The following is a 23,566-nucleotide window of genomic DNA, read 5'->3' as shown; positions in this document are numbered from 1 at the left end:
TCGCAAAAGTAACATTGTCAGGTCCAAATGCTTTTGTTTGAATTTCTGTCGCTCGTTAATAAAATTTTTTGCTTTTTCTTACTATCCCATATTATCGTAAACCGAACTTAGATTGTTGTACGTTATCGCATTATTAACATGTTCATGTCCAATTGCTTTTGTTTGACTTTCAATCGCTTGTTCATAAAATTTTTTGCTTTTTCGTACTCTCCCATATCTTTGTAAACAAACCCAGATTGTTGTATTTTAACGCAATATTAGCATGGTCAGGTCCAAATGCTTTTGTTTGTATTTCTATCGCTCGTTCATAAAAATCTTTTGCTTTTTCGTACTCTCCCATAATATTGTAAACCAAACCCAGATTGTTGCACGTTTTCGTAATATTAACATGGTTAGGTCCAAATGCTTTTCTTTGAATTTCTATCGCTCGTTCATAAAAATATTTGATTTTTCGTACTCTCCAATATCTTTGTACACAAAACCCACATTGTTGTACGTTGTGGCAATATTTAAAAGGTAAGGTCCAAAAGTTTTTGTTTCAAGTTTCATTGCTCGTTCAATTATATCTTTCGCTTTTTCGTACTATCCCATATCTTTGTAAACCAAACCCAAATAGCTGTACGTTATCACAATATTAACATGGTCAGGTCCAAATGCTTTTGTTTGAATTTTTACGGCTCGTTCATAAAAATATTAGCTTTTTAGTACTCTCCAATATCTTTGTACACAAAACCCACATTGTTGTACGTTGTGGCAATATTTAAAAAGTAAGGTCCAAAAGTTTTGTTTCAATTTTCATCGCTCGTTCATAAAAATCTTTTGCTTTTCGTACTCTCCCATATTATTGTAAACCAAACCCAGATTGTTGTACGTTTTCGCAATAAAAACGTGGTCATGTTTAAATGCTTTTGTTTGAATTTCTATCGGTCGTTTATAAAAATCTTTTGCTTTTTTTTACTCTCCTTATTATCGTAAACCGAACCCAGGGTAATGTGCGTTGCCCCACTATTAACATGGTCAGGTCCAAATGCTTTTGTTTGAATTTCTATCGCTCGTTCATAAATATATTTTGCTTTTTCGTACTCTCCCATATTATTGTAAACCGAAACCAGGGTAATGTACGTTTTTGCAGATTTAACATGGTCAGGTCCAAATGCTTTTGTTTGAAATTCTATCGCTCATTCATTAAAATATTTGCTTTTTTGTACTCTCCAAAATCTTTAAACACAAAACCCACATTGTTGTACGTTATGGCAATATTTAAAAGGTAAGGTCCAATAGTTTTTGTTTTAATTTTCATTGCTCGTTCATAAAAATCTTTTGTTTTTTCGTAATCTCCTATATTATCGTAAAACAAACCCAGATTGTTGTACTTTATCACAATATTAGCATAGTCAGGTCCAAATGCTTTTGTTTGAATTTTTAAGGCTCGTTCATAAGAATCTTTTGCTTTTTCGTACTCTCCAATATCTTTGTAAACAAAACACACATTGTTGTACGTTGTTGCAATATTTAAAATGTAAAGTCCAAAAGTTTTTGTTTCAATTTTCATCGCTCGTTCATAAAAATCTTTCGCTTTTTCGTCCTCTCCCATATCTTTGTAAACCAAACCCAGATAGCTGTACGTTACCGCAAAATTAACATGGTCAGTTCCAAATGTTTTTGTTTCAGTTTTCATCGCTCGTTCATAAAAATCTTTTGCTTTTTTGTACTGTATCATATTATTGTAAACCGAACCCAGATAGCTTTACGTTATTGCAATATTAACATGGTCAGGTCCAAATGCTTTTGTTTGAATTTTTATCGCTCGTTCATAAAAATCTTTTGCTTTTTTATACTCTCTCATATTATCGTAAACCGAACCTAGGGTAATGTACGTTGCCGCAATATTAGCATGGTCAGGTCCAAATGCTTTTGTTTGTATTTCTATCGCTCGTTCATAAAAATCTTTTGCTTTTTCGTACTCTCCCATACTATTGTAAACCAAACCCAGATTGTTGTACGTTTTCGCAATATTAACATGGTTAGGTCCAAATGCTTTTCTTTGAATTTCTATCGCTCGTTCATAAAAATATTTGATTTTTCGTATTCTCCAATATCTTTGTACACAAAACCCACATTGTTGTACGTTGTGGCAATATTTAAAAGGTAAGGTCCAAAAGTTTTTGTTTCAAGTTTCATCGCTCGTTCAATTATAGCTTTCGCTTTTTCGTACTATCCCATATCTTTGTAAACCAAACCCAAATAGCTGTACGTTATCGCAATATTAACATGGTCAGGTCCAAATGCTTTTGTTTGAATTTCTATCGCTCGTTCATAAAAATCGTTTGCTTTTTCGTACTCTCTCATGTTATTGTAAACCGAACCAAGGGTAATGTACGTTGCCGCAGGATTAACATGGTCTGGTCCAATTGCTTTTGTTTAAATTTCTATCGCTCGTTCATAAAAATATTTGATTTTTCGTACTCTCCAATATCTTTGTACACAAAACCCTCATTGTTGTACGTTGTGGCAATATTTAAAAGGTAATGTCCAAAAATTTTTGTTTCAAGTTTCATCGCTCGTTCATAAAAATCTTTTGCTTTTTCATACTCTCCCATATCTTTGTAAACCAAACCCAGATAGCTGTACGTTATCGCAATATTAACATGGTCAGGACCAAATGCTTTTGTTTGAATTTTTATCGCTCATTCATAAAAATATTTGCTTTTCGTACTCTCCAATATCTTTGTACACAAAACACACATTTTCGTACGTTGTTGCAATATTTAAAAGGTAAAGTCCAAAAGTTTTGTTTCAATTTTCATCGCTCGTTCATAAAAATCTTTCGCTTTTTCGTGCTCTCCCATATCATAGTAAACCAAACCCAGATTGTTGTACTTTAACGCAATATTAACATGGTCAGGTCCAAATGCTTTTGTTTGAATTTCTATCGCTCGTTCATAAAAATCTTTTGCCTTTTCATACTCTCCCATATCTTTGTAAACCAAACCCAAATAGCTGTAATTTATCGCAAAGTAACATGGTCATATTCAAATGCTTTTGTTTGAATTTCTATAGCTTGTTCATAAAAAAATTTTGCTTTTTCGTACTCTCCAACAACTTTGTAAACAAAACCCACACTGTTGTACATTGTCACAATATTAACTTGGTAAGGTCAATTGTTTTCATTTAAATTTTCATCGCTCGTTCATAAAAATCTTTCGCTTTTTTGTACTCTCCCATATCTTTGTAAACCAAACCCATATAGCTGTACGTAATCGCAATATTAACATGGTCAGGTCCAAATGCTTTTGTTTGAAATTCTATCGCTCGTTCCTAAAAATCTTTTGCTTTTTCGTACTCTCCCATATTATTGTAAACTAAACCCAGATTGTTGTACGTTTTCGCAATATTAACATGGTCAGGTCCAAATGCTTTTGTTTGAATTTTTATCGCTCGTTCATAAAAATATTTGCTTTTTCGTACTCTCCAATATCTTTGTAAACAAAACACACATTGTTGTACGTTGTGGCAATATTTAAAAGGTAATGTCCAAAAATTTTTATTTCAAGTTTCATCGCTCGTTCATAAAAATATTTGCTTATTCGTACTCTCCAATATCTTTGTACACAAAACCCACATTGTTGTACGTTGTGGCAATATTTAAAAGGTAATGTCCAAAAATTTTTGTTTCAATTTTCATCGCTCGTTCATAAAAATCTTTTGCTTTTTCGTACTATCCCATATTATTGTAAACCGAAACCAGATTATTGTACGTTTTTGCAATATTAACATGGTCATGTTCAAATGCTTTTGTTCGAATTTCTATCGGTTGTTCATAAAAATCTTTTGCTTTTTTATACTCTCCTATATTATCGTAAACCAAACCCAGGGTATTGTACGTTGCCGCAGTATTAACATGGTCAGGTCCAAATGCTTTTGTTTAAAATTCTATCGCTCGTTCATAAAAATCTTTTGTTTTTCGTATTCTCCCATGTTATTGTAAACCGAATCAAGGGTAATGTACGTTGCGGCAGTATTAACATGGTCAGGTCCAATTGCTTTTGTTTGAATTTCTATCCTTCGTTCATAAAAATCTTTTGCTTTTTCGTACTATCCCATATCTTTGTAAACAAAACCCACATTGTTGTACGTTGTCGCAATACTAACATGGTCAAGTCCAAATGCTTTAGTTTTAATTTCTATCGCTCGTTCATAAAAATCTTTTGCTTTTTATTACTCTCCATATCATAGTAAGCTAAACTTAGATTGTTGTACGTTATCGCAATATTAACATGTTCAGGTCCACTTGCTTTTGTTTGACTTTCAATCGCTTGTTCATAAAATTTTTCGCTTTTTCGTACTATCCCATATCTTTGTAAACCAAACCCAAATAGCTGTACGTTATCGCAATATTAACATGGTCAGGTCCAAATGCTTTTGTTCGAATTTTTACGGCTCCTTCATAAAAATATTTTCTTTTTCGTACTCGCCAATATCTTTGTACACAAAACCCACATTGTTGTACGTTGTGGCAATATTTAAAAAGTAAGGTCCAAAAGTTTTGTTTCAATTTTCATCGCTCGTTCACAAAAATCTTTCGCTTTTTCGTACTCTCCCATATCTTTGTGAACCAAACCGAGATAGCTGTACGTTATCGCAATACTAACATGGTCAGGTCTAAATGCTTTTGTTTGAATTTCTATCGCTCGTTCATAAAAACCCTTTGCTTTTTCCTACTCTCCCATATCATAGTAAACCAAACCCAGATTGTTGTACTTTGACGCAATATTAACATGGTCAGGTCCAATTGCTTTTTTTTGAATTTCTATCGCTTGTTCATAAAAATCTTTTGCCTTTTCATACTCTCCCATATCTTTGTAAACCAAACCCAGATAGCTGTACGTTATCGCAAAGTAACATGGTCATGTTTAAATGCTTTTGTTTGAATTTCTATCGCTTGTTCATAAAAAAATTTTGCTTTTTCGTACTCTCCAACAACTTTGTAAACAAAACCCACACTGTTGTACATTGTCACAATATTAACTTGGTAAGGTCCAATTGTTTTCATTTAAATTTTCATCGCTCGTTCATAAAAATCTTTCGCTTTTTCGTACTCTCCCATATCTTTGTAAACCAAACCCATATAGCTGTACGTAAACGCAATATTAACATGGTTAGATCCAAATGCTTTTGTTTGAAATTCTATCGCTCGTTCATAAAAATCTATTGCTTTTTCGTACTCTCCCATATTATTGTAAACTAAAACCAGATTGTTGTACGTTTTTGCAATATTAACATGTTCAGGTCTAAATGCTTTTTTTTAAATTTCTATAGCTCGTTTATAAAAATATTTGCTTTTTCGTACACTCAAATATCTTTGTAAACAAAACCCACATTGTTGTACGTTGTGGCAATATTTAAAAGGTAAGGTCCAAAAGTTTTTATTTCAATTTTCATCGCTCGTTCATTAAAATCTTTCGCTTTTTCGTACTCTCCCATAACTTTGTAAACCAAACCGAGATAGCTGTACGTTATCGCAATATTAACATGGTCAGGTCCAAATGCTTTTGTTTGAAATTCTATCGCTCGTTTATAAAAAAATTTTTTCCGTACTATCCCATATTATTGTAAACCAAAACCAGATTGTTGTACGTTTTCGCAATATTAACATGGTCATGTCCAAATGCTTTTGTTTGAAATTCTATCGCTCGTTTATAAAAATTTTTTTCCGTACTATCCCATATTATTGTAAACCAAAACCAGATTGTTGTACGTTTTTGCAATATTAACATGGTCATGTCCAAATGCTTTTGTTCGAATTTTTATCGGTCGTTCATAAAAATCTTTTGCTTTTTTATACTCTCCCATATTATCGTAAAACAAACCCAGGGTATTGTACGTTGCCGCAGTATTAACACGGTCAGGTCCAAATGCTTTTGTTTGAATTTCTATCGCTCGTTCATAAAAATCTTTTGCTTTTTCGTACTCTCTCATGTTATTGTAAACCGAACCAAGGGTATTGTACGTTGCCGCAGTATTGACATGGTCTGGTCCAATTGCTTTTGTTTAAATTTCTATCGCTCGTTCATAAAAATATTTGATTTTTCGTACTCTCCAATATCTTTGTACACAAAACCCACATTGTTGTACGTTGTGGCAATATTTAAAAGGTAATGTCCAAAAATTTTTGTTTCAAATTTCATCGCTCGTTCATAAAAATATTTGCTTTTTCGTACTCTCCAATATTATTGTAAACTAAACACACATTGTTGTACGTTGTTGCAATATTTAAAAGGTAAAATCCAAAACTTTTGTTTCAATTTTCATAGCTCGTTCATAAAAATCTTTCGCTTTTTTGTGCTCTCCCATATCTTTGTAAACCAAACCCAGATAGGTGTACGTTATCGCAATATTAACATGGTCAGTTCCAAATGTTTTTGTTTCAGTTTTCATCACTCGTTCGAAAAAATCTTTTGCTTTTTCGTACTGTATCATATTATTGTAAACCGAACCCAGATAGCTGTACGTTATCGCAATATTAACATGGTCAGGTCCAAATGCTTTTCTTTGAAATTCTATCGCTTGTTTATAAAATTTTTTTTTCCGTACCATCCCATATTATTGTAAACCGAAACCAGATTATTGTACGTTTTCGCAATATTAACATGGTCAGGTCCAAATGCTTTTGTTTGAAATTCTATCGCTCGTTTATAAATTTTTTTTCCGTACTATCCCATATTATTGTAAACCGAAACCAGATTATTGTACGTTTTTGCAATATTAACATGGTCATGTCCAAATGCTTTTGTTCGAATTTCTATCGGTCGTTCATAAAAATCTTTTGCTTTTTTATACTCCCCTATATTATCGTAAACCGAACCCAGGGTATTGTACGTTACCGATATATTAACATGGTCAGGTCCAAATGCTTTTGTTTGAAATTCTATCGCTCGTTCATAAAAATCTTTTGTTTTTCGTATTCTCCCATGTTATAGTAAACCGAATCAAGGGTAATGTACGTTGCGGCAGTATTAACATGGTCAGGTCCAAATGCTTTTGTTTTAATTTCTATCGCTCGTTCATAAAAATCTTTTTCTTTTTCGTACTCTCTCATGTTATTGTAAACCGAACCAAGGGTATTGTACGTTCCGCAGTATTAACATGGTCTGGTCCAATTGCTTTTGTTTAAATTTCTATCGCTCGTTCATAAAAATATTTGATTTTTCGTACTCTCCAATATCTTTGTACACAAAACCCACATTGTTGTACGTTGTGGCAATATTTGAAAGGTAATGTCCAAAAATCTTTGTTTCAAATTTCATCGCTCGTTCATAAAAATATTTGCTTTTTCGTACTCTCCAATATCTTTGTAAACTAAACACACATTGTTGTACGTTGTTGCAATATTTAAAAGGTAAAATCCAAAACTTTTGTTTCAATTTTCATCGCTCGTTCATAAAAATCTTTCGCTTTTTCGTGCTCTCCCATATCTTTGTAAACCAAACCCAGATAGCTGTACGTTATCGCAATATTAACATGGTCAGGTCCAAATGATTTTGTTTGAAATTCTATCGCTCGTTCAAAAAAAAATTTTTTCCGTACTATCCCATATTCTTGTAAACCGAAACCAGATTTTTGTACGTTTTTGCAATATTAACATGGTCATGTCTAAATGCTTTTGTTCGAATTTTTATCGGTCGTTCATAAAAATCTTTTGCTTTTTTATACTCTCCCATATTATCGTAAAACGAACCCAGGGTATTGTACGTTGCCGCAGTATTAACTTGGTCAGGTCCAAATGCTTTTGTTTGAATTTCTATCGCTCGTTCATAAAAATCTTTTGCTTTTTCGTACTCTCTCATGTTATTGTAAACCGAACCAAGGGTATTGTACGTTGCCGCAGTATTAACATGGTCTGGTCCAATTGCTTTTGTTTAAATTTCTATCGCTCGTTCATAAAAATATTTGATTTTTCGTACTCTCCAATATCTTTGTACACAAAACCCACATTGTTGTACGTTGTGGCAATATTTGAAAGGTAATGTCCAAAAATCTTTGTTTCAAATTTCATCGCTCGTTCATAAAAATATTTGCTTTTTCGTACTCTCCAATATTATTGTAAACTAAACACACATTGTTGTACGTTGTTGCAATATTTAAAAGGTAAAATCCAAAACTTTTGTTTCAATTTTCATAGCTCGTTCATAAAAATCTTTCGCTTTTTTGTGCTCTCCCATATCTTTGTAAACCAAACCCAGATAGGTGTACGTTATCGCAATATTAACATGGTCAGTTCCAAATGTTTTTGTTTCAGTTTTCATCACTCGTTCGAAAAAAATCTTTTGCTTTTTCGTACTGTATCATATTATTGTAAACCGAACCCAGATAGCTGTACGTTATCGCAATATTAACATGGTCAGATCCAAATGCTTTTGTTTGAAATTCTAGCGCTTGTTTTAAAATTTTTTTTCCGTACCATCCCATATTATTGTAAACCGAAACCAGATTATTGTACGTTTTCGCAATATTAACATGGTCAGGTCCAAATGCTTTTGTTTGAAATTATATCGCTCGTTTATAAATTTTTTTTTCCGTACTATTCCATATTATTGTAAACCGAAACCAGATTATTGTACGTTTTTGCAATATTAACATGGTTATGTCCAAATGCTTTTGTTCGAATTTCTATCGGTCGTTCATAAAAATCTTTTGCTTTTTTATACTCTCCTATATTATCGTAAACCGAACCCAGGGTATTGTACGTTGCCGATATATTAACATGGTCAGGTCCAAATGCTTTTGTTTGAAATTCTATCGCTCGTTCATAAAAATCTTTTGTTTTTCGTATTCTCCCATGTTATTGTAAACCGAATCAAGGGTAATGTACGTTGCGGCAGTATTAACATGGTCAGGTCCAAATGCTTTTGTTTTAATTTCTATCGCTCGTTCATAAAAATCTTTTTCTTTTTCTTACTCTCCCATATCATAGTAAGCCACACTTAGATTGTTGTACGTTATCGCAATATTAACATGTTTAGGTCCACTTGCTTTTGTTTGAATCGCTTTCAAAAACTTTTTGCTTTTCGTACTCTCCATATCTTTGTAAACCAAACCCAGATTGTTGTACTATTAAGCATGGTCAGGTCCAAATGCTTTTGTTTGTATTTCTATCGCTCGTTCATAAAATCTTTTGCTTTTTTGTACTCTCCCATAATATTGTAAACCAAACCCAGATTGTTGTACGTTGTCGCAATATTAACATGGTCAAGTCCAAATGCTTTTGTTTGAATTTCTATCGCTTGTTCATAAAAACTTTTGTTTTCATACTCTCCCATATCTTTGTAAACCAAACCCAGATAGCTGTACGTTATCGCAAAGTAACATGGTCATGTCCAAATGCTTTTGTTTGAATTTCTATCGCTTGTTCATAAAAAAATTTTGCTTTTTCGTACTCTCCAACAACTTTGTAAACAAAACCCACAATGTTGTACATTGTCACAATATTAACTTGGTAAGGTACAATTGTTTTCTATTAAATTTTCATCGCTCTTTCATAAAAATCTTTCGCTTTTTCGTACTCTCCCATATCTTTGAAAACCAAACCCATATAGCTGTACGTAAACGCAATGATAACATGGTTAGGTCCAAATGCTTTTGTTTGAATTTCTGTCGCTCGTTCATAAAAATTTTTGCTTTTTCTTACAATCCCATATTATTGTAAACCGAACCCAGGGTACTGTACGTTGCCGCAGTATGAACATGGTCAGGTCCAAATGCTTTTGTTTGAAATTCTATCGCTCGTTCATAAAAATCTTTTGTTTTTCGTAATCTCCCATGTTATTGTAAACCGAATCAAGGGTAATGTACGTTGCGGCAGTATTAACATGGTCAGCTCCATTGCTTTTGTTTGTATTTCTATCATTCGTTCGCCAAAAATGCTTTTGCTATCGCTCGTTCATAAATATCTTTTGCTTTTCTTACTCTCCCATATCATAGTTTGTTGTACGTTATCGCAATATTAACATGTTCAGGTCCACTTGCTTTTGTTTGACTTTCAATCGCTTGTTCATAAAACTTTTGCTTTTCGTACTCTCCAATATCTTTGTAAACCAAACCCAGATTGTTATACTTTAACGCAATATTAGGATGGTCAGGTCCAAATGCTTTTGTTTGTATTTTTATCGCTCGTTCATAAAAATCTTTTGCTTTTTCGTACTCTCCCATAATATTGTAAACCAAACCCAGATTGTTGTACGTTTTCGCAATATTAACATGGTTAGGTCCAAATGCTTTTGTTTGAATTTCTATCGCTCGTTCATAAAAACCTTTTGCCTTTTCATACTCTCCCATATCTTTGTAAACCAAACCCAGATAGCTGTACGTTATCGCAAAGTAACGTGGTCATGTCCCAATGCTTTTGTTTGAATTTCTATCGCTTGTTCATAAAAATATTTGATTTTTCGTACTCTCCAATATCTTTGTACACAAAACAGACATTGTTGTACGTTGTGGCAATATTTAAAAGGTAAGGTCCAAAAGTTTTTGTTTCAGTTTTCATCGCTCGTTCATAAAAATCTTTTGCTTTTTCATACTTTCCCATATTATTGGAAACCGAACCCAGATAGCTGTACGTTATCGCAATATTAACATGGTCAGGTCCAAATGCTTTTGTTTGAAATTCTATCGCTCGTTTATAAAAATTTTTTATCCGTACTATCCCATATTATTGTAAATCCAAACCAGATTGTTGTAAGTTTTTGCAATATTAACATGGTCATGTCCAAATGCTTTTGTTCGAATTTTATCGGTCGTTCATAAAATCTTTTGCTTTTATACTCTCCCATATTATCGTAAACCGAACCCAGGGTATTGTACGTTGCCGTAGTATTAACATGGTCAGGTGCAAATGCTTTTGTTTGAATTTCTATCGCTCGTTCATAAAAATCTTTTGTTTTTCGTATTCTCCCATGTTATTGTAAACTGAATCAAGGGTAATGCGGCAGTATTAACATGGTCAGCTCTAATTGCTTTTGTTTGTATTTCTATCATTCGTTCATAAAAATCTTTTGCTTTTTGGTACTATCCCATAACTTTGTAAACAAAACCCACATTGTTGTACGTTGTCGCAATACTAACATGGTCAAGTCCAAATGCCTTTGTTTTAATTTCTATCACTCGTTCATAAAAATCTTTTGCTTTTTCTTACTCTCCCATATCATAGTAAGCCACACTTAGATTGTTGTACGTTATCGCAATATTAACATGTTTAGGTCCACTTGCTTTTGTTTGACTTTCAATCGCTTGTTCATAAAACTTTTTGCTTTTTCGTACTCTCCCATGTCTTTGTAAACCAAACCCAGATTCGTTGTACTTTAACGCAATATTAGCATGGTTAGGTCCAAATGCTTTTGTTTGAATTTCTATCGCTCGTTCATAAAATCTTTTGCTTTTCGTACTCTCCCATAATATTGTAAACCAAACCCAGATTGTAGTACGTTGTGGCAATATTTGAAAGGTAAGGTCAAAAGTTTTGTTTCAATTTTATCGCTCGTTCATTAAAATCTTTTGCTTTTTCGTACTCTCCAATATCTTTGTAAACCAAACCGAGATAGCTGTACGTTATCGCAATATTAACATGGCCGGGTCCAAATGCTTTTGTTTGAATTTCTATCGCTCGTTCATAAAAATCTTTTGCTTTTTCATACTCTCCCATGTTACTGTAAACCAAACCCTGATTGATGTACGTTGTCGCAATATTAACATGGTCAGGTCCAAATGTTTTTTTTCAGTTTTCATCGCTCGTTCATAAAAATCTTTTGCTTTTTCGTACTGTCCCATATTATTGGAAACCGAACCCAGATAGCTGTACGTTATCGCAATATTAACATGGTCAGGTCCAAATGCTTTTGTTTGAAATTCTATCGCTCGTTTATAAAAATTTTTTTTCCGTACTATCCCATATTATTGTAAACCGAAACCAGATTGTTGTAAGTTTTTGCAATATTAACATGGTCATGTCCAAATGCTTTTGTTCGAATTTCTATCGGTCGTTCATAAAAGTCTTTTGTTTTTTATACTCTCCCATATTATCGTAAACCGAACCCAGGGTATTGTACGTTGCCGCAGTATTAAAATGGTCAGGTCCAAATGTTTTGTTTGAATTTCTATCGCTCGTTCATAAAAATCTTTTGCTTTTTCATACCCTCCCATGATATTGTAAACCGAACCAAGGGTAATGTACGTTACCGCAGTATTAACATGGTCCAATTGCTTTTTTGAATTTCTATCGCTCGTACATAAAAATTTTGCTTTTTCGTACTCTCCCATATTATTGTAAACCGAAACCAGATTGTTGTATGTTTTCGTAAAATTAACATGGTTAGGTCCAAATGCTTTTATTTGAATTTCTGTCTATCGTTCATAAAAATCTTTTGCTTTTCGTACTCTCAATATCTTAGCCAAACACACATTGTTGTACGTTGTTGCAATATTTAAAAGGTAAAGTCCAAAAGTTTTTGTTTCAATTTTCATCGCTCGTTCATAAAAATCTTTCGCTTTTTTGTGCTCTCCCATATCTTTGTAAACCAAACCCAGATAGCTGTACGTTATCGCAATATTAACATGGTCAGTTCCAAATGTTTTTGTCTCAGTTTTCATCGCTCGTTCATAAAAATCTTTTGCTTTTTCGTAGTGTATCATATTATTGTAAACCGAACCCAAATAGCTGTACGTTATCGCAATATTAACATGGTCAGGTCCAAATGCTTTTGTTTCAAATTCTATCGCTCGTTTATAAAATTTTTTTTCCGTACTATCCCATATTATTGTAAACCGAAACCAGATTATTGTACGTTTTCGCAATATTAACATGGTCATGTTTAAATGCTATTGTTCGAATTTCTATCGGTCGTTCATAAAAATCTTTTGCTTTTTTATACTCTCCTATATTATTGTAAACCGAACCCAGGGTATTGTACGTTGCCGCAGTATTAACATGGTCAGCTCCAATTGCTTTTGTTTGTATTTCTATCATTCGTTCATAAAAATCTTTTGCTTTTTCGTACTATCCCATAACTTTGTAAACAAAACCCACATTATTGTACGTTGTCGCAATACTAACATGGTCAAGTCCAAATGCCTTTGTTTTAATTTCTATCACTCGTTCATAAAAATCTTTTGCTTTTTTCTTACTCTCCCATATCATAGTAAGCCACACTTAGATTGTTGTACGTTATCGCAATATTAACATGTTCAGGTCCACTTGCTTTTGTTTGACTTTCAATCGCTTGTTCAAAAAATTTGTTGCTTTTTCGTACTCTCCCATATCTTTGTAAACCAAACCCAGATTGTTGTACTTTAACGCAATATTAGCATGGTCAGGTCCAAATGCTTTTGTTTATATTTCTATCGCTCGTTCATAAAAATCTTTTGCTTTTTCGTACTCTCCCATAATATTGTAAACCAAACCCAGATTGTTGTACGTTGTCGCAATACTAACATGGTCAAGTCCAAATGCTTTTTTTTGAATTTCTATCGCTTGTTCATAAAAACATTTTGCCTTTTCATACTTTCCCATATCTTTGTAAACCAAACCCAGATAGCTGTACGTTATCGCAAAGTAACATGGTCATGTCCCAATGCTTTTGTTTGAATTTCTATCGCTTGTTCATAAAAATATTCGATTTTTCGTACTCTCCAATATCTTTGTACACAAAACACACTGTTGTACGTTGTGGCAATATTTAAAAGTTAAGGTCCAAAAGTTTTTGTTTCAATTTTTATCGCTCGTTCATTAAAATCTTTCGCTTTTTCGTACTCTCCCATATCTTTGTAAACCAAACCCATATAGCTGTACGTAAACGCAATATTAACATGGTTAGGTCCAAATGCTGTTGTTTGAATTTCTATCGCTCGTTCATAAAAATCTTTTGCCTTTTCATACTCTCCCATATCTTTGTAAACCAAACCCAGATAGCTGTACGTTATCGCAAAGTAACATGGTCATGTCCAAATGCTTTTGTTTGAATTTCTATCGCTTGTTCATATAAAAATTTTGCTTTTCGCACTCTCAACAACTTTGTAAACAAAACCCACAATGTTGTATTGTCACAATAATAAATTGGTATAGTCCAATTGTTTTCATTTAAATTTTCATAGCTCGTTCATAAAAATTTTTCGCTTTATCGTACTCTCCCATATCTTAGTAAACCAAACCCATATAGCTGTACGTAAACGCAATATTAACATGGTTAGGTCCAAATGCTTTTGTTTGAAAATCTATCGCTTGTTCATAAAAATCTTTTGCTTTTTCGTACTCCCCCATATTATTGTAAACTAAACCCAGATTGTTGTACGTTTTTGCAATATTAACATGGTCATGTCTAAATGCTTTTGTTCGAATTTTTATCGGTCGTTCATAAAAATCTTTTGCTTTTTTATACTCTCCCATATTATCGTAAAACGAACCCAGGGTATTGTACGTTGCCGCAGTATTAACTTGGTCAGGTCCAAATGCTTTTGTTTGAATTTCTATCGCTCGTTCATAAAAATCTTTTGCTTTTTCGTACTCTCTCATGTTATTGTAAACCGAACCAAGGGTAATGTACGTTGCCGCAGTTTTAACATGGTCTGGTCCAATTGCTTTTGTTTAAATTTCTATCGCTCGTTCATAAAAATATTTGATTTTTCGTACACTCCAATATCTTTGTAAACAAAACACACATTGTTGTACGTTGTTGCAAAATTTATAAGGTAAAGTCCAAAAATTTTGTTTCAATTTTCATCGCTCGTTCATAAAAATCTTTTGCTTTTTTGTGCTCTCCCATATCTTTGTAAACCAAACCCAGATAGGTGTACGTTATCGCAATATTAACATGGTCAGTTCCAAATGTTTTTGTTTCAGTTTTCATCACTCGTTCGAAAAAATCTTTTGCTTTTTCGTACTGTATCATATTATTGTAAACCGAACCCAGATAGCTGTACGTTATCGCAATATTAACATGGTCAGATCCAAATGCTTTTGTTTGAAATTCTAGCGCTTGTTTTTAAAATTTTTTTTTCCGTACCATCCCATATTATTGTAAACCGAAACCAGATTATTGTACGTTTTCGCAATATTAACATGGTCAGGTCCAAATGCTTTTGTTTGAAATTATATCGCTCGTTTATAAATTTTTTTTTCCGTACTATTCCATATTATTGTAAACCAATTATTATTGTACGTTTTGCAATATTAACATGGTTATGTCCAAATGCTTTTGTTCGAATTTCTATCGGTCGTTCATAAAAATCTTTTGCTTTTTTATACTCTCCTATATTATCGTAAACCGAACCCAGGGTATTGTACGTTGCCGATATATTAACATGGTCAGGTCCAAATGCTTTTGTTTGAAATTCTATCGCTCGTTCATAAAAATCTTTTGTTTTCGTATTCTCCCATGTTATTGTAAACCGAATCAAGGGTAATGTACGTTGCGGCAGTATTAACATGGTCAGGTCCAAATGCTTTTGTTTTAATTTCTATCGCTCGTTCATAAAAATCTTTTTCTTTTTCTTACTCTCCCATATCATAGTAAGCCACACTTAGATTGTTGTACGTTATCGCAATATTAACATGTTTAGGTCCACTTGCTTTTGTTTGACTTTCAATCGCTTGTTCAAAAAACTTTTTGCTTTTTCGTACTCTCCCATATCTTTGTAAACCAAACCCAGATTGTTGTACTTTAACGCAATATTAGCATGGTCAGGTCCAAATGCTTTTGTTTGTATTTCTATCGCTCGTTCATAAAAATCTTTTGCTTTTTTGTACTCTCCCATAATATTGTAAACCAAACCCAGATTGTTGTACGTTGTCGCAATACTAACATGGTCAAGTCCAAATGCTTTTGTTTGAATTTCTATCGCTTGTTCATAAAAACCTTTTGAATTTTCATACTCTCCCATATCTTTGTAAACCAAACCCAGATAGCTGTACGTTATCGCAAAGTAACATGGTCATGTCCAAATGCTTTTGTTTGAATTTCTATCGCTTGTTCATAAAAAAATTTTGCTTTTTCGTACTCTCCAACAACTTTGTAAACAAAACCCACAATGTTGTACATTGTCACAATATTAACTTGGTAAGGTACAATTGTTTTCTATTAAATTTTCATCGCTCTTTCATAAAAATCTTTCGCTTTTTCGTACTCTCCCATATCTTTGAAAACCAAACCCATATAGCTGTACGTAAACGCAATGATAACATGGTTAGGTCCAAATGCTTTTGTTTGAATTTCTGTCGCTCGTTCATAAAAATTTTTTGCTTTTTCTTACAATCCCATATTATTGTAAACCGAACCCAGGGTACTGTACGTTGCCGCAGTATGAACATGGTCAGGTCCAAATGCTTTTGTTTGAAATTCTATCGCTCGTTCATAAAAATCTTTTGTTTTTCGTAATCTCCCATGTTATTGTAAACCGAATCAAGGGTAATGTACGTTGCGGCAGTATTAACATGGTCAGCTCCAATTGCTTTTGTTTGTATTTCTATCATTCGTTCATAAAAATCTTTTGCTTTTTCGTACTATCCCATAACTTTGTAAACAAGACCCACATTGTTGTACGTTGTCGCAATACTAACATGGTCAAGTCCAAATGCTTTTGTTTTAATTTCTATCGCTCGTTCATAAAAATCTTTTGCTTTTTCTTACTCTCCCATATCATAGTAAGCCACACTTAGATTGTTGTACGTTATCGCAATATTAACATGTTCAGGTCCACTTGCTTTTGTTTGACTTTCAATCGCTTGTTCATAAAACTTTAGCTTTTTCGTACTCTCCAATATCTTTGTAAACCAAACCCAGATTGTTATACTTTAACGCAATATTAGGATGGTCAGGTCCAAATGCTTTTGTTTGTATTTTTATCGCTCGTTCATAAAAATCTTTTGCTTTTTCGTACTCTCCCATAATATTGTAAACCAAACCCAGATTGTTGTACGTTTTCGCAATATTAACATGGTTAGGTCCAAATGCTTTTGTTTGAATTTCTATCGCTCGTTCATAAAAACCTTTTGCCTTTTCATACTCTCCCATATCTTTGTAAACCAAACCCAGATAGCTGTACGTTATCGCAAAGTAACGTGGTCATGTCCCAATGCTTTTGTTTGAATTTCTATCGCTTGTTCATAAAAATATTTGATTTTCGTACTCTCCAATATCTTTGTACACAAAACAGACATTGTTGTACGTTGTGGCAATATTTAAAAGGTAAGGTCCAAAAGTTTTTGTTTCAGTTTTCATCGCTCGTTCATAAAAATCTTTTGCTTTTTCATACTTTCCCATATTATTGGAAACCGAACCCAGATAGCTGTACGTTATCGCAATATTAACATGGTCAGGTCCAAATGCTTTTGTTTGAAATTCTATCGCTCGTTTATAAAAATTTTTTATCCGTACTATCCCATATTATTGTAAATCCAAACCAGATTGTTGTAAGTTTTTGCAATATTAACATGGTCATGTCCAAATGCTTTTGTTCGAATTTTTATCGGTCGTTCATAAAAATCTTTTGCTTTTTTATACTCTCCCATATTATCGTAAACCGAACCCAGGGTATTGTACGTTGCCGTAGTATTAACATGGTCAGGTCCAAATGCTTTTGTTTGAATTTCTATCGCTCGTTCATAAAAATCTTTTGTTTTTCGTATTCTCCCATGTTATTGTAAACTGAATCAAGGGTAATGTACGTTGCGGCAGTATTAACATGGTCAGCTCTAATTGCTTTTGTTTGTATTTCTATCATTCGTTCATAAAAATCTTTTGCTTTTTGGTACTATCCCATAACTTTGTAAACAAAACCCACATTGTTGTACGTTGTCGCAATACTAACATGGTCAAGTCCAAATGCCTTTGTTTTAATTTCTATCACTCGTTCATAAAAATCTTTTGCTTTTTCTTACTCTCCCATATCATAGTAAGCCACACTTAGATTGTTGTACGTTATCGCAATATTAACATGTTTAGGTCCACTTGCTTTTGTTTGACTTTCAATCGCTTGTTCATAAAACTTTTTGCTTTTTCGTACTCTCCCATGTCTTTGTAAACCAAACCCAGATTCGTTGTACTTTAACGCAATATTAGCATGGTTAGGTCCAAATGCTTTTGTTTGAATTTCTATCGCTCGTTCATAAAAATCTTTTGCTTTTTCGTACTCTCCCATAATATTGTAAACCAAACCCAGATTGTAGTACGTTGTGGCAATATTTGAAAGGTAAGGTCCAAAAGTTTTTGTTTCAATTTTTATCGCTCGTTCATTAAAATCTTTCGCTTTTTCGTACTCTCCAATATCTTTGTAAACCAAACCGAGATAGCTGTACGTTATCGCAATATTAACATGGCCGGGTCCAAATGCTTTTGTTTGAATTTCTATCGCTCGTTCATAAAAATCTTTTGCTTTTTCATACTCTCCCATGTTACTGTAAACCAAACCCTGATTGATGTACGTTGTCGCAATATTAACATGGTCAGGTCCAAATGTTTTTCAGTTTTCATCGCTCGTTCATAAAATCTTTGCTTTTTCGTGTCCCATATTATTGGAAAAACCCAGATAGCTGTACGTTATCGCAATATTAACATGGTCAGGTCCAAATGCTTTTGTTTGAAATTCTATCGCTCGTTTATAAAAATTTTTTCCGTACTATCCCATATTATTGTAAACCGAAACCAGTTGTTTGTTTTGCAATATTAACATGGTCATGTCCAAATGCTTTTGTTCGAATTTCTATCGGTCGTTCATAAAAGTCTTTTGTTTTTTATACTCTCCCATATTATCGTAAACCGAACCCAGGGTATTGTACGTTGCCGCAGTATTAAAATGGTCAGGTCCAAATGTTTTGTTTGAATTTCTATCGCTCGTTCATAAAAATCTTTTGCTTTTTCATACCCTCCCATGATATTGTAAACCGAACCAAGGGTAATGTACGTTACCGCAGTATTAACATACTCAGGTCCAATTGCTTTTGTTTGAATTTCTATCGCTCGTACATAAAAATTTTGCTTTTTCGTACTCTCCCATATTATTGTAAACCGAAACCAGATTGTTGTATGTTTTCGTAAAATTAACATGGTTAGGTCCAAATGCTTTTATTTGAATTTCTGTCTATCGTTCATAAAAATCTTTTGCTTTTTCGTACTCTCCAATATCTTAGCAAGCAAAACACACATTGTTGTACGTTGTTGCAATATTTAAAAGGTAAAGTCCAAAAGTTTTTGTTTCAATTTTCATCGCTCGTTCATAAAAATCTTTCGCTTTTTTGTGCTCTCCCATATCTTTGTAAACCAAACCCAGATAGCTGTACGTTATCGCAATATTAACATGGTCAGTTCCAAATGTTTTTGTCTCAGTTTTCATCGCTCGTTCATAAAAATCTTTTGCTTTTTCGTAGTGTATCATATTATTGTAAACCGAACCCAAATAGCTGTACGTTATCGCAATATTAACATGGTCAGGTCCAAATGCTTTTGTTTCAAATTCTATCGCTCGTTTATAAAATTTTTTTCCGTACTATCCCATATTGTAAACCGAAACCAGATTATTGTACGTTTTCGCAATATTAACATGGTCATGTTTAAATGCTATTGTTCGAATTTCTATCGGTCGTTCATAAAAATCTTTTGCTTTTTTATACTCTCCTATATTATTGTAAACCGAACCCAGGGTATTGTACGTTGCCGCAGTATTAACATGGTCAGCTCCAATTGCTTTTGTTTGTATTTCTATCATTCGTTCATAAAAATCTTTTGCTTTTTCGTACTATCCCAGAACTTTGTAAACAAAACCAACATTATTGTACGTTGTCGCAAAACTAACATGGTCAAGTCCAAATGCTTTTGTTTTAATTTCTATCACTCGTTCATAAAAATCTTTTGCTTTTTCTTACTCTCCCATATCATAGTAAGCCACACTTAGATTGTTGTACGTTATCGCAATATTAACATGTTCAGGTCCACTTGCTTTTGTTTGACTTTCAATCGCTTGTTCAAAAAATTTGTTGCTTTTTCGTACTCTCCCATATCTTTGTAAACCAAACCCAGATTGTTGTACTTTAACGCAATATTAGCATGGTCAGGTCCAAATGCTTTTGTTTATATTTCTATCGCTCGTTCATAAAAATCTTTTGCTTTTCGTACTCTCCATAATATTGTAAACCAAACCCAGATTGTTGTACGTTGTCGCAATACTAACATGGTCAAGTCCAAATGCTTTTTGAATTTCTATCGCTTGTTCATAAAAACATTTTGCCTTTTCATACTCCCATATCTTTGTAAACCAAACCCAGATAGCTGTACGTTATCGCAAAGTAACATGGTCATGTCCCAATGCTTTTGTTTGAATTTCTATCGCTTGTTCATAAAATATTCGATTTTCGTACTCTCCAATATCTTTGTACAAAAACACACTGTTGTTGTACAATTTTAAAGTTAAAGTTAAAAGTTTTGTTTCAATTTTATCGCTCGTTCATTAAAATCTTTCGCTTTTTCGTACTCTCCCATATCTTTGTAAACCAAACCCATATAGCTGTACGTAAACGCAATATTAACATGGTTAGGTCCAAATGCTGTTGTTTGAATTTCTATCGCTCGTTCATAAAAATCTTTTGCCTTTTCATACTCTCCCATATCTTTGTAAACCAAACCCAGATAGCTGTACGTTATCGCAAAGTAACATGGTCATGTCCAAATGCTTTTGTTTGAATTTCTATCGCTTGTTCATATAAAAATTTTGCTTTTTCGCACTCTCCAACAACTTTGTAAACAAAACCCACAATGTTGTACATTGTCACAATAATAAATTGGTATAGTCCAATTGTTTTCATTTAAATTTTCATAGCTCGTTCATAAAAATTTTTCGCTTTATCGTACTCTCCCATATCTTAGTAAACCAAACCCATATAGCTGTACGTAAACGCAATATTAACATGGTTAGGTCCAAATGCTTTTGTTTGAAAATCTATCGCTTGTTCATAAAAATCTTTTGCTTTTTCGTACTCCCCCATATTATTGTAAACTAAACCCAGATTGTTGTACGTTTTTGCAATATTAACATGGTCAGGTCCAAATGCTTTTGTTCGAATTTTTATTGGTCGTTCATAAAAATCTTTTGCTTTTTTATACACTCCCATATATTTGTAAACCGAACCAAGGGTAATGTACGTTGCCGCAGTATTAACATGGTCTGGTCCAATTGCTTTTGTTTAAATTTCTATCGCTCGTTCATAAAAATATTTGATTTTTCGTACTCTCCAATATCTTTGTACACAAAACCCACATTGTTGTACGTTGTGGCAATATTTAAAAGGTAAGGTCCAAAAGTTTTTTTTTCAATTTTCATCGCTCGCTCATTAAAATCTTTCGCTTTTTTGTACTCTCCAATATCTTTGAAAACCAAACCAAGATAGCTGTACGTTATTGCAATATTAACATGGTCGGGTCCAAATGCTTTTGTTTGAATTTCTATCGCTCGTTCATAAAAATCTTTTGCTTTTTCACATTCTCCCATGTTACTGTAAATTAAACCCTGATTGATGTACGCTGTCGCAATATTAACATGGTCAGGTCCAAATGTTTTGTTTCAGTTTTCATCGCTCGTTCATAAAATCTTTTGCTTTTCGTACTGTCCCATATTATTGGAAACCGAACCCAGATAGCTGTACGTTATCACAATATTAACATGGTCAGGTCCAAATGCTTTGTTTGAAATTCTATCACTCGTTTATAAAAATTTTTTTTCGTACAATCCCATATTATTGTAAATCGAAACCAGATTGTTGTAAGTTTTTGCAATATTAACATGGTCATGTCCAAATGCTTTTGTTCGAATTTTTATCGGTCGTTCATAAAAATCTTTTGCTTTTTTATACTCTCCCATATTATCGTAAACCGAACCCAGGGTATTGTACGTTGCCGCAGTATTAACATGGTCAGGTCCAAATGCTTTTGTTTGAATTTCTATCGCTCGTTTATAAAAATCTTTTGCTTTTTCGTACTCTCTCATGTTATTGTAAACCGAATCAAGGGTAATGTACGTTGCTGCAATATTAACATGGTCAGGTCCAAATGCTTTTGTTTGAATTTCTAGCGCTCGTTCATAAAAATCTTTTGCTTTTTCATACTCTCCCATGTTACTGTAAAAAACCCTAATTGATGTACGTTGTCGCAATATTAACATGGTCAGGTCCAAATGTTTTTGTTTCAGTTTTCATCGCTCGTTCATAAAAATCTTTTGCTTTTTTGTACTGTCCCATATTATTGGAAACCGAACCCAGAGAGCTTCACGTTATCGCAATATTAACATGGTCAAGTCCAAATGCTTTTGTTTGAAATTCTATCGCTCGTTTATAAAAAATTTTTTTTCCGTACTCTCCCATATTATCGTAAACCGAACCAAGGGTAATGTACGTTGCCGCAGTATTAACATGGTCTGGTCCAATTGCTTTTGTTTAAATTTCTATCGCTCGTTCATAAAAATATTTGATTTTTCGTACTCTCCAATATCTTTGTACACAAAACCCACATTGTTGTACATTGTGGCAATATTTAAATGGTAAGGTCCAAAAGTTTTTGTTTCAATTTTCATCGCTCGTTCATTAAAATCTTTCGCTTTTTCGTACTCTCCCATATCTTTGTAAACCAAACCGAGATAGATGTACGTTGTCGCAATATTAACATGGTCAGGTCCAAATGCTTTTGTTTGAAATTCTATCGTTCGTTTATAAAAATTTTTTCCGTACTATCCCATATTATTGTAAACCGAAACCAGATTGTTGTACGTTTTCGCAATATTAACATGGTGTTGTCCAAATGCTTTTGTTCGAATTTCTATCGGTCGTTCATAAAGGTCTTTTGTTTTTTATACTCTCCCATATTATCGTAAACCGAACCCAGGGTATTGTACGTTGCCGAAGTATAAAAATGGTCAGGTCCAAATGCTTTTGTTTGAGTTTCTATCGCTCGTTCATAAAAATCTTTTGCTTTTCGTACTCTCAAATATCTTTGTACACAAAACCCACATTGTTGTACGTTGTGGCAATATTTTAAAGGTTAGGTCGAAAAGTTTTGTTTCAATTTTCATCGCTCGTTCATAAAATCTTTTGCTTTTGTACTCTCCCATAATATTGTAAACCGAAACCAGATTGTTGTACGTTTTCGTAAAATTAACATGGTCAGGTCCAAATGCTTTTGTTTAAATTTCTATCGCTCGTTCATAAAAATCTTTTGCTTTTTCGTACTGTCCCATAATATTGTAAACCAAACCCAGATTGTTGTACGTTTTCGCAATATTAACATGGTCAGGTACAAATGCTTTGCTTGAATTTCTATCGCTCGTTCATAAAAATATTTGCTTTTTCGTACTCTCAAATATCTTTGTACACAAAACCCACATTGTTGTACGTTGTGGCAATATTTAAAAGGTAAGGTCCAATAGTTTTTGTTTTATTTTTCATTGCTAGTTCATAAAAATCTTTTGCTTTTTCGTAATCTCCCATATTATCGTAAAAAAACCCCCAGATTGTTGCACTTTATCGCAATATTAGCATGGTCAG

At 33.3% G+C, this 23,566-nt stretch overlaps 1 long non-coding RNA gene across 1 annotated transcript; it reads right to left on the bottom strand.

Moving 5' to 3' along the window:
* Window positions 1–1,576: 1,576 nt before the first annotated feature.
* LOC124456612 lies at window positions 1,577–15,687 on the bottom strand. The gene is made up of 2 exons (XR_006952352.1): window positions 15,651–15,687; window positions 1,577–1,695 (listed from the first exon to the last, which is right to left on the bottom strand). It is a non-coding gene; the product is annotated as an uncharacterized LOC124456612 (long non-coding RNA).
* Between the last annotated feature and the right edge of the window lie 7,879 nt (window positions 15,688–23,566).

Source organism: Xenia sp. Carnegie-2017, unplaced genomic scaffold (genome assembly GCF_021976095.1).
Source record: "Xenia sp. Carnegie-2017 unplaced genomic scaffold, XeniaSp_v1 HiC_scaffold_57, whole genome shotgun sequence".
Taxonomy (NCBI): Eukaryota; Metazoa; Cnidaria; class Anthozoa; order Malacalcyonacea; family Xeniidae; genus Xenia; species Xenia sp. Carnegie-2017.
Note: the sequence above shows the minus strand (reverse complement) of the source record. Positions and strands in the feature narration are given on the sequence as shown.